The sequence below is a fragment of the Lissotriton helveticus genome, chromosome 3_1 (genome assembly GCF_964261635.1).
Source record: "Lissotriton helveticus chromosome 3_1, aLisHel1.1, whole genome shotgun sequence".
In the NCBI taxonomy this organism is placed as follows: Eukaryota; Metazoa; Chordata; class Amphibia; order Caudata; family Salamandridae; genus Lissotriton; species Lissotriton helveticus.
In genome coordinates, this window is record NC_136061.1 from 409,248,608 (window position 1) to 409,261,152 (window position 12,545).

At 50.3% G+C, this 12,545-nt stretch overlaps 1 protein-coding gene across 4 annotated transcripts in view; it reads right to left on the reverse strand.

Moving 5' to 3' along the window:
* The window catches only part of TRAK2 (trafficking kinesin protein 2), a 704,082-nt gene that overhangs the window by 423,427 nt on the left and 268,110 nt on the right, over nt 1-12,545 (reverse strand). The gene's annotated exons all lie outside the window — the stretch shown is intronic.

Here is a 12,545-nt window from a genome sequence, read left to right on the forward strand (position 1 = left end):
AACTCTGTTTTCAGAGCATTGAGTTTGAGATGATTATCGGCAAGCCAGGATTGGGTGCTTCTGATCGTTGAGTTCAGGAGCAAAATGTCTTTGGGGGATTGTAATTTGAGATATAGTTGGGTATCATCAGCGTACATGTGAAAGTGTATATTGGACTCTTGTAACAAAGTGGTGAGGGGTTCCATAACTAGGTTGAACAAAGTTGGGGATAGGGAGGAACCTTGTGGGACGCCTAACGAGACAGGTATAGGCGAGGACATCAGGTTGTTACTCTTGAATTTCTGCGACCTGTTGTGTAGAAAGGAAGTGAACCATTTGAGGACTGTCCCAGATAGACCCATTCTTGTGTTTAATAGTTCGAGTAAATTCTCATGCTTAACGGTGTCGAATGCTGAAGAAAGATCAAGAAGGATGAGGAGACAGGTATCGTTTTGATCTAGCATTTGAAGGGCGTCGTCAATTATGTGAGTCATAGCTGTTTCAGTGCTGTGCCCCGCTCGGAAACCTGATTGGTGTGGATTGAGGAGGTCAAACTGGTCAATGTGTTTAGTCAATTGTAGTTGTGCGCATTTTCCCAACAATTTGGCGAGAGTGGGGATATTGGTAATGGGACGGTAGTTGTTTAAATCAGAGGGGTCGGCTGTAGGTTTCTTTAGTAACGGCGTGACTTGTCCTACTTTGAGGGAGTCGGGGATGGTTCCTTGTTGAAGTGAGCTGTTGATAATTTTAGTCCAGAGTGGGAGGAGCAAAGGGATAAAGTCCTTCACAGCGTTAGCAGGGAGGGGGTCCGTGAGGTGGTTGGATGGTTTAATGGTGCTGAGCAGTTTCCCTATTTCTTCTTCAGAGTAGGTGACAAAGGATGACCATGTGGCATTGTTTTTTCGTTCAGTGGGTGCTATGCAATGAGGCTTGGAGTAGAGGTTTGCGTCAATGATGAGATCGCTCTTTATGTTGTCAGTTTTTTGGATAAAGAAAGCGGAGAATTCTTCACAGGAGGGAGCCTCGTGCATATTGCTGTGTGGCTGGGGTTGTTCCTTGCATTGAGTTCTGATTAGTTCAAACAGTTTCCTCGGTCTGTTCCTTGCTTGGTCGAGCTGGTGGCTGAAGAAATCTGTTTTTGAGCGTTTAATTTTCCTGAAGTAGGCGTTGCTCTTTTTCTTCAGTGTTTTTAGATGCAGTGCAGAGGGAGCTGATCTCCAGGTGTGCTATGCCATTCGCATGGCTCGTCCGTCCTCGTTTAGACTCCCGTCGTACCATGGGTTGGAGATTTTGGTAGATACTCTTTTTAGTTGCAAAGGTGCAGCCTCATCAATTATTGTGGTCATTGCGTTGAGATAGTGGTCAGTCAAGGATTGAACGTCCGAGATGCCGGTAGGGGGAGCTAGGATGTTGCAACTGTTAGGGTTAGAGAGTTTGGTTTGAGTTTTTTCAGGTCTCTTTTCCAAATTTTGGGCTTGGAGGTTTGAGCCGGGTTAACTGACTTTTTCATTGATGTAGAATGTGACAATATGATGATCTGACCAGTCGCAGGGTTGGATCGATTCGAGTTGGATAGAGTCTTCTTTGGAGATGATAAGGTCGAGGATAGAACCTTTCTCGTGGGTCGGGCTGTTGCATATTTGGGTTAGGTCAAGGGCCTTGAGGAAATTTTTAAGACTATTTACCACCGCGTCATTGTGATCGTTCCAATGGAGGTTGAAGTCACCGAGGTATATTTGGTGAGCTGCCGACCGGAATTGGTTGAGATCATATCCATGATTTGTTGGGAGAAGATAGCGTTGTCCCTGGGTGGATGGTAGATGCCGTGAAGAGAGCATATCGGTTTGCCCTCACTGATAATCTCGAGGCAGATGTATTCACAGGAAGTTGGGGAGGGTAGGGTGGAGGAGGTGACTTTCAGAACAGAGAGGTTGCTCCTGTGTATGCATGCGATTCCACCACCTATTTTGCCGGGCCTGTCAAGTCTAATGATGTGGTAGTTTGGAGGAACCAGGATGTCCATTATAGGTGTAGAAGATTCTGTTAGCCATGTTTCAGTCATGATGATTAGGTCACGGTCCAGTGATAAGATGAGATCAGCGATGGCGGAGGAGTGTCTAGAGGCCGATCTGCAGTTGAGGAGAGTGCATTTGAGACGGGGTGTGTCGAGGGAGGTAGAGGGTACTAGAGAGATTGGGACTTGACTAAGGTTATTAGGTATGGAGCTTCTGTTCTTTAGTGTAGTGGGTCTGAGGGGATTGGAGTGTATCGTGGGAATGGTGAGGTGTGTGGCGGATGTGTGGTGTAGGGGAGCTGGGTCATAGGAGCTGAGGAGGGTGCGAGTTTCGAGTTCTGAAAGAGGGTTGCGTGGGCGATATGGGCGGTTGTTGCGATTGCGAACAGGAACTGAAGTCCAGTGAGGGGAGTGTAGAGTGAGAGAATCATCAGGAAGGGTGGGGGACCTGTTGGGGCGGTTGCTGCGATTGCGAATAGGAATTGAAGAACGGTGTGTGGAGTGTTGAGTGTGGGAAACGCCCGGAAGGGTGGGAGACCTGTTGGGAGGGGAGGTGGTAGTAGGTGAAGAGTGTTTGGGGTGTGTGGCGAGTAGTTCTTTGATGATGTGAATGTCTTCTTTGATCTGGGTGAGGGTGGCCATAATCAGGTCCAGCGTGGGATAGGTGCTGGTGGTGGGGGGGTGGGTGCGTCAGGGGTGAGTTCATAACCAGGGAGTTGACATGCGGGTCGGGGGAGGGCTGGTGTCCGTGCTAGGCTCCGTGGAGTGGGCCCCGAGGAGAGATTTTTTGGGAGGGGAGGGTATCGTTGAGGTAGGGAGGGGTGTGGTTGGAGTAGGGAGGAGGTTGACGGTATAGGTGAGGACCTTGGTGGTAGGCGGAGAGAGCCGGGTGGAGGATGATTGCATATTAATGGTGGCGGGGGTGCAAGTAGGGTAATGGGGACTGAGAATGGGGGAGAAGATGAGGTTCGAGCTGGTCCTGTTGTGGGGAGAAGGTGCTGAATTTAAGACGGTGGCGTGTTCTGCGTGATTAGTTAGAGGGTGGTAGTGGAGGCTGAGAATGGGGGGGGATAAAGGGTGAGGGGATAGCGGGTGGGATTTGTCGTTGTGAGCGTCGGGCTGTTGCTGGACTAAGTTATACTTGTTGTTCGTGGGAGCTGTGATGTCAGGGGTGGGAGGCGTGGGTGTGGTATGAGTAGTATGAGTGGTGGTCCGAGGGGAGGTAGGGAGGGTAGGGGATCCGATGTATCGTGGGGAGAGATCTGTGTCTGTGATTGCGGAGTGTGTGGTAGCTACAGCCGGAGGGATATTGACAAGGGTGCTGGGGGTAAATGTGAGGTGCGTGTCGTTCTGGTGCTGGACTATGTTAGAGGGGTTGTGTGGTGAAGGGTGGTAGTGGGACTGGCGGTGCTAAGAGTGGCGGTCCGAGCATTGGAGAGGTGCTCTATGAAGGTGGGGAACAGGTTGTCTAGTAGTTCCAGGTTCCTGTCTCTGGATTGCATTAGTACAATCCCGTTGTTATAAATAGTAATGGTGACCCTGCCTGGGAAGAGTTGGGATGGTATGATGGATAGTGTTAGGCCATATGCTGATTTCCTGGAGGTGGAGACGGTGAGTAAGGAGAGGAACGCTTTTCTCCATTGCGCTCTGCGTGTGGTGTGGAAGATGATATCGGTGTTCAGGGATCCGTTGACCGGTGAGAAGTAGGAGTCGGCAAAGGGTGTTTCCGGGTGGGATCTCAGGCAGTTGTGTTTGAAGCGTTTAGCGGCTTTCTTGGTGAGTACGGGTGGGTAGTTGATTTTATATGTGTGCTTGCCGATGGGATCCATGTTGGGATGGCGGTTTAGGTGAGTATGGGAGGGTGAACTAGGGTGGTACCCGTGTGCAATGAACAGATGCAAACAGTAAATTACATGGGAACAAAAGTGACACTAGTGAACAGCCGACATAATCAAAATATAGGAGGAGGAGGGCAGGTCGGGTTAGTCCATCATCTATGTTGGTTGGTGGGGAGGAGAGAGTACAGCTCCTGTGTTGCAAGGAGGAGAGGAGAGCGTCTTATTTCTTTTTTGGTGACCCCTGAAGCTGCACACAAGTGAGCTGGGTGTCGCTTACAAAAAATGTTAGCTGGGTGTCGCTTACAAAAAGTGTGCAGTATACAAGTAGAAGTATAATACTAGTGGTATAAAGGAACACAATACAGGTGCAAACAGCAAGCTACATGAGTCAAAATGACACTAGTGAGCAGCCAGAAATATATGAGGTAGCGATCAGTGCATTATATCCAAGTAGCATTATAATACCATAATAAACAATATAATATAAAAATATAAATATAAAATAATATATTATAATAGACCACTAATCCCACGAAGGTTTAGATACAGAGCTATGAAAAGTATGCGGTGGTTTAGATTAGTCTAATAAGGCCAATTCTTAGGGTATGGTCAGATCGTGAAAATGACTAGTCCATGATGGCCGCTAAAGAGAGAGAGGCCATTCTAAAATGGCCGCCAAGTAGGGGGGATGGAGACGATAGTCCTCTTTTTGTTGTTGTTGCTTTGAGAGCAGGGAAGGGCAATTCCAGGTTCCGTTTGAGCAAGCCCAGTTCCTAGCTAGATATGAGGTAGCGATCGGTGCATTACAGGTGAAGGAAAAGCGAAATGGGTGCCAGTTACGTAAAATGTGCAGAATAATAAATCCCTTCTTCAGTGGCATACTCGCTGCTTGAGACAAACGGAAAATGTCCGCACCATTTTTTTTTCTGTCTATTGAAGCTTCCTGCCCAAGTGGGCGTGGCCAACCAGATGGCCTTCTGGAACCTGTGGTGCGGTATTTCAACTCCAGTGAGTCCGCTCATTACAGCTCAGTAGTAAAACTTCTAAAACCCCCAGTGGGGTGACGCTTGGTTCGTTCATGCCTCACATCTCCTGGAACTTACTCCCGTTTTCTTAGGAGGCATCGATGGATGACTCCACGGGCCCTCTCCTGAGGTGGCAGCTCTTTTGCAGCCGGGTCAGCTGCATACCATTGCCACAAAAAGAATTACCCTGAAGAGCTGCCAAGTAAGCTAGTAACTCCTCATTACAGATGAAGGCTGCAGACAGGTGAATTCAAATGAATATGCTACTTACCAGTATGCATCTGTTCTTGGCATGTAGGGCTGCTAACATTCATATCTTAGCATTAGATCGCCGCCTAGTGTTGGGTCCGGATGATCGCACATTGTTGTCCTGGAAGAGTCTTCGAAGTATCCTGAGATAGGTGGCTCCTCCCCTGGACTACAGTGAGCATGGGCATCGGCTCCATCCCCAGATTGTTTTTCGCCATTGTGGCAGAAGATGGAGTGAAAAGTGTAAAGGATGTCCATGCTAATGACTGAATACAATAGTATATCTGCAGCTGCGACAGGCACCGGGGAGGAGGGCGGGCGATATGAATGTTAGCAGCCCTACATGCCAATAACAGATGCATACTGGTAAGTAGCATATTCAGTTCGAGGCATGTGGGCTGCTAAATTCATATCTTAGCATAGAATACATAGCAGTCCCTCCATTAGCGGCGGTTGCCCGTGCCAGCTTGCAGAAACCTGAAAAAGTGTCTTGAGAACAGCCTGTCCCACAGCAGCTTGCTGCTTGGAATGCACATCAACACAGTAGTGTTTTGTAAAGGTATGTGGTGTAACCCACGTGGCTGCTCTGCAAATGTCCTCTAAAGGAATGTTCCCTAGGAAAGCCATGGATGCCCCCAATTTGCGTGTGGAGTGCGCCCTTGGGGGTATCGTTAAAGTGCGCTTGGCCTTTTGATAACATATTTGGATGCACTTAACAATCCACCTGGCTATTCCTGCTTTGGATATAGGGTTGCCTTTGTGTTGTGGTGAGAAGGCAACAAAAAGTTGTTTTGTTTTCCTAAAGTGTTGTGTTCCGTCTATGTAGTACATCAACGCCCTCCGTACGTCTAACGTATGGAGCATCCTCTCCGCCACCGTTTGTGGGTTTTGGAAGAATGCTGGCAAGTCAATAGTTTGGTTGAGATGAAACTGTGACACCACCTTTGGAAGGAATTTGGGGTTAGTACGTAGCACTACCCTATTTGGATGAATCTGAATGAAGATGTATCCGAATAGAAGTGAACGCTAGATTGCACTTGTACAGATGTAGCAGATAGCAAATGATGTTGGGGATAGATGCATCTAGCGGGTTGATGTCATTGGCTGTACAGTAAATGACAAAACGCTTCCATTTTGCAGCATAGCATGCTCTGGTAGTTGGCTTCCTTGCCTCCTTGATGATGTTCATGCATTCTGGAGGTAGGTTAAGGTATCCAAACTCTAGGACTTCAGGAGCCAGATCGCCAGGTTGAGCTGCTGCGGATCTGGATGCTGAATTTCTCCATGGTTCTGCGTCAAAAGTCTGGGCGTGAGGCGCAGTCTTTGATGCGGCACCACTGAGAGTTCGAGGAACGTGGTGTACCATGCTTGGCGAGCCCACGTTGGAGCAACCAGGATGAGAGTCATTGCGTGCTGCCTTAGCTTTCTTGCCACCAGCGGTATCAGAGGGGCTGGCGGAAAAGCGTACGCAAATTTGCCTGACCAGTTCATCCATATCGCATTCCCCTGCGACTGTGGGTGAGGGAACCTGGCGGCAAAGTGTTGGCATTTTGCGTTTTCTTTTGTTGCAAACAGGTCTATCTCCGGATGACCCCACTGCTGGAAGTACGGGTGGAGTACAGATGGGTGTAACTCCCACTCGTGCATTTGATGGCTGTGTCTGCTGAGCAGATCCGCCATCTGATTGTCCTTGCCCGGGAGGTGTTCTGCCATGAGGAAGATGTTCCTCTGAATGGCCCACCGCCACATGCCCTGAGCCAGATGAGACAGCTGTGGCGAGTGGGTGCCCCCCTGCTTTTGAATGTAGTACATCGCGGTCATGTTGTCCGTCCGGACTAACACTACCTTGTTGCACAGATGTACAATGAAGGACTTGAGCGCCATGAAGATTGCCCTCAGTTCCAGATAGTTGATGTGCATCTTCTGTTGCTGCGTCGTCCATAGTCCCTGCACTGTGTAATTGAGAAGATGAGCTCCGCCTCCCTGGAGAGATGCGTCCGTTGTCAGGGTAATCTGTGGCACTGGCTCCTGGAACAGTCGGCCCTTGCAAAGGTTGTGTGGAGTCCACCAATGCAGAGAGTCGTATGCCCGACTGGTAACCAACACTAGGTCTGTTAATTGTCCTTGAGCCTGTGTCCACTGATTTGCTAAGCACTCCTGGAGCGGGCGCATATGTAGGCGTGCGTGAGGGACTATGAAGATGCAGGAGGCCATCATGCCTATCAACTGCATGAACACTCTCGCTGGAAGTGAGTGTTGTGGTCTGAACTTCCGGATTAGAGACTGCATGCTGTCTAACCTGACTTGGTTTGGTTGAGCCATGGCCGTCAGGGTATTGATCGTCGCACCTAGAAACTGCCGGACATGTGCCGGCTGAAGATGCGACTTTGGGTAGTTCAACGAGAAACCTAGATCGTGAAGGAGGTGAATGGTAGTCGACATGTCCGCGGCGCACTGTTGTTCCGACTTGGCTTGAACGAGCCAGTCGTCCAGGTAGGGGTAGACATGGATGCTCTGCCTCCTGAGGTGCGCCGCTACCGTCGCCAGACACTTGGTAAACACTCTTGGGGCTGTGGTGACTCCGAAGGGTAGTACCTTGAACTGATAATGTTTGCCTTGGATAGTGAACCTGAGGTATTTTCTGTGGGACGGGTGTAGTGGTATGTGGAAATAAGCATCCTTGAGGTCTAAGGTTGCTAAGAAGTCCCCCTGGTTTAACAAGGGAAGAATCTGTTGCAGTGTGAGCATATGGAAATGTTCTGACAGTATATACAGGTTGAGGGGACGTAGGTCTAGAATGGGTCTGAGAGATCCGTCCTTCTTTGGAATAAGGAAGTACAGGGAATATACCCCTGTGCCTTCCTCCTCCACCGGCACGAGCTCGATTGCGCCCTTTTGCAGCACTACTACTTCCTGCTGCAATAAGAGCAAGTGCTATGCGGACATAGGCCGTTGCCTTGGTGGAATGTTGGGTGGAGTGGATCGTAACTCTAGACAATAACCGTACTGTACAAGTTGTCGCACCCACCTGTCTGTGGTGATGGTTCTCCAGACGGGCAGGAACTGCTGCAGTCTCCCCCCGACAGGTGTTAAGTGGTCGGGGGGCAGTGACAGAGAGTCACTGTTTGCTTGGGGCAGAGGAGCGGGAGTTGTTGTTCCCTCTGCCGCGTCCTCTGGTGCTGTTTCCTCGGTAACCCCCCTTGTTCTGTTTGGGGTACGAGGATTGTGCTCCACCTCTAGAGAATTGTGATTGTTGACCCATCTGTCCTCTGGTGACTCCACGTGCACCTGAGCGGCGAAAATTATTGCCACGAAACTGTTGTGATTGTAGGGCCCCCATAGACTTAGCAGTTTCGGTGTCTTTCTTAATCTTTTCAAGGGTGGTGTCAACATCTGGACCAAACAGTCTATCAGGATTGACTGGCTGATTAAGTATGGTTGTTTGTATGTCAGGTTTAAACCCCGATATGCGGAGCCAGGCCTGCCGTCTCAGCATGACGCTAGTGTTAATGGCCCTAGCTGCCGTGTCTGCTGCGTCAAGTGCACACTTTATGGCTGCATTGGAGATTAGCTTGCCCTCCTCTATAAGCAGTTTGGTACCCTCTTGGAACTGCGGAGGCAGGTGTTGTAAAACTTGCTCTAGGGTGTCGTAATGCGCCCTATCATAACGTGCCAAGAGTGCCTGTGTATTCGCAATACGCCAAAAGTTGGCAGCCTGTGCAGCTACTCTTTTGCCTCCAGCCTCTAGCACTTTTGACTCCTTAGCCGGGGGAGGAGCTTCACCCGTTGTTTGGGAGTTGGCCCGTTTGCGGGCATTTGCGACCACCAGGGAGTCCAGCGGCAACTGTCCCCGAATGTATGCAGGGTCTGCAGGTGCTGGTCTGTACTTTTTTTCAATACGTGGATTGACCACTCTCGCCCTGGTAGGTTCTTTAAAGATGTCCGCAGCATGTTTGAGGACCCCCTTGAGCATAGGCAGTGTCTTTACTGTCCTTTCAGAGACTGAAAAAGTGTCAAATAGAAAGTCTTCTTTTACTGGGTCAGCATGCATGTCCACATCATGATTAGCAGCTGCCCTTTCAAGGAGTGCATGAAAACCTGCAGAATCTTCAGTTGGTAATGCACGTGCACTGAAAGGCTGTGGGTCAGGCTGTGGGTCTTGCCCCACATCCTGGGTGCCTTGGTCACCAATGTCATCATATGAATCCGGCTGTGAATCTGGTTCATTGATGGGGAAAGTGTACTGGTCATCTTCATTATATCCCTCTCCCTCAGATTGTTCTGGGGAAGGAGTAGGGCTCCTTCTTGGGGGAGGCTGGATAGGTTCCATGAGGGCTGAAGCGTCCTGAGGAAGCCTTTTCTTCTTGAGGGGGATGACATAGGAGTCCACTGGCTGTGAAGTGATCCTCCTCTTGTAAAGGGTCAATTTGCCCGTGTCTGCGTCGATAAAACGCTCCGAATCCTCTTCTGAGTCGAGTACCCGACCTGAAAGTGCCCCTGCCGTTGAAGAATCCGACTTCTTTGGCGTCTATTTCGTTGAAAAGACCTTCGGCGCCTCTTTTGGCGGCAGAAGGAAGAGAAGTTTACCCGCAGGCTTCACCGGGATGTCCATCGGCTTCTGTGGCGAAGGCATCGGAGCCGACGTAGCAGAGGCCTTCTCCCTGAGTCGCTGGAGCGAAGAGGCGATGGGGGACGTGTCACTTACAGTGGCCGTTGGCGCCGACGAGGAGGCCTTGACCTTGCCCTCGGATCCGACGTCCTGGCGGCCCTTCTGAGTCTTGGACGATGATGCCGCAGCCGCCGATCCAGAGTCCTTGGACCGATGCGCAGATGTACCAGCCTTCGATCCGTGTGACTTTGTCGGCTCCGTCTCCACCACGCGTCCGACTAACGGAGTCCCAGTCGGAAGCGGCGCGGTTTCGCTGGCTTTTGCGGGCTTTGACGGCGCCGCAGCGGTTGACCCGTGCCGACCACCCTTCTTAGAGGATCCCTCCTCTGTCGCCGATTTTGACACTGTGGAATCGACAGATTCCTTCGACTTCTGTGGACCGGAGGTCGACGGAGTCGATGAAGCAGCGGGTTTGGTCGTTTTTGGTGGTACGGCCGCCATCTTAGGTGTGCTCGAATCCATAAGTTTCGGTTTCGATTTTGGGTCGGCCATTTTAGGTGTAGTCGATACCGTAGGTTTCGGTTTCGATACGGCTTGCCCAGCAAGTTTGTCCGTGGCCGGGCCGGAAGGCGGGGCCGTGGCTTGCGGTACGGGGTCTAGGGTAAGGCCGACAGGCGATCCCGTGACCCGATCTCGATCTTCGTAACCTTCGGGGCATAGCTCGTCCCCTGAGCTATCTTCCGCGGCCCCATAAACCTCTTCGACGTCCCCTACCTCTTCGACGTATTCAAGGCCTTGACCCCCGACTCAGTCGTCGTGTTCCGGATCTGCCTCGACCTCCGTCTCGGGCGGGGAGATTTGAAGATGATGGCTCTGGTCCTCGTCTTCTTGGTCGCCGAAGATGTTTTCTGGATCTGGGGCCGCTTGTCTGGCTTCAAGGCGCACCGCGCGCCGAATCTTGAGCGTTTTCTTGGACCTGAACCTTGCGCAGGCCCTGCAGTTGCCGTCGTCATGGTCTGGCGAAAGGCATTTGTTACAGACCGGGTGCAGGTCTATATGTGGGTATTTGGACCCACAGAGCGGACAGAGCTGAAACGGACTCCGCTCCATGCTGTAAAGTTGCAGTCGTGTCGCGATGAGAAGGCCCCGATGTCCGAAGAGTGTAAGCACTCGGCTGATTCCGACTCCAAGAGACGGAAGAACTCGAGACCGCACGCAAACAATACCGACGCAAAGAATACAAGGCCTTTTGGCCGTTAAAAGCTAGTATTTCTCGGTTCCGACAGAGAGACGTCGAGACCGCATCCGAACCCAATGGCGGAAAAAAACAATCTGGGGATGGAGCCGATGCCCATGCGCACTGTAGTCCAGGGGAGGAGCCACCTATCTCAGGATACTTCGAAGACTCTTCCAGGACAACAATGTGCGATCATCCGGACCCAACACTAGGCGGCGATCTAATGCTAAGATATGAATTTAGCAGCCCACATGCCTCGAACACATAATTTATTGCTGCCATACGTGTTTACGATAATAAATCCCTTCTTCAGTAGCATACTCGCTGCTTGAGACAAACGGAAAATGTCTGCACCATTTTTTTTCTCTCTATTTAAGGATCCTGCCCCAGTGGGCGTGGCCAACAAGATGGTCTTCTGGAACCTGTGGTGCGGTATTTCAACTCCAGTGAGTTATATATATATATATATATATACACACAAATATATATGATCTCTTCATTTGGAGTGGTCTGTGTGTGATGTTTTCACGTGCTTGTCGGCAGTGCGTGTAAGAGGCCCCGTTCTACAAGTGTGCTGCGGCCCTGCTGACTCAAGTGGCAACACTTTATTTGTTCTCTGAGGGATTGGATACCACAGAACCGCCTCAGACACCAGGCTGGGCAAGCGGCCACTGCCAGGAGCAGCTCGTGATTGCACGTGAAGGCGGGATTATTACATCCACGCTTTATTGCCCTACTCGACAATGGTGTACCGAGGCAGAATGTTGGGGACCCGAGGAGTATCTGCACTTTCATTCACAGGTCTTGCCAAGAACTACAACACCCCCCGTTTGCCAGGTAATTTTGTGCACACTGAACCAGGACTCCGCCAGGGTACATACCGTTACTATTGCATGATGGGAGCTGTAGTCCTCTGTGTTCTGACTACAGTTGCAGGCAATTTGGTGGAGACAGCTGACTTCCCTTTTGGGGAGTACTGCAGGAGTTCAAAAGGAGGGGCTGGGTGTTATCCTGGTTTTTGCTACAGCGACTGAAGAAGGCACACTCGCTGAAATGCACAACGCTTTGCAAGATGTCCCAGTAAAGATTCCTCCACAAGTTCCCTGTTGTGGCCTCTGATCTCTTCATTTGGAGTGATCTGTGTATGATATATTTCTATATAATGTTAACCAGCCGGTTAATTTATCAAACAGTACCTGCATCGGCATTCCGGTGTTTCCTGACGCGTTTCGATGCTTGTGAGCCTCTTCCTCATAGGTAGCTTAGAGAATCAAACACAGACGTTCTGATTGCCTCATTAACTGCACACTCGTTATTTGAAAATTGCCCCCAGTGCTGGTGCATATTGGGACTTACGGTCCTTATTCAGAGAAAGGTATTTCCCTTAGTAGGTTCTGTGTCTGCATACTCAATTTACAGCATTGTTGCCCTCCAGTGGGCCCCAGAATGACAAGCAGATTCATATTATTTACATTCGTTGTGCTGCAAATAGGTTAAGGCAAAGTTCCAACCAGCAGCCTTCCTTGTAGTGTCGGAATTGTGCTGCCTTCCACAGCAGGGCCACCTTGCAGATTATTTTAAACCAAACGCCCAG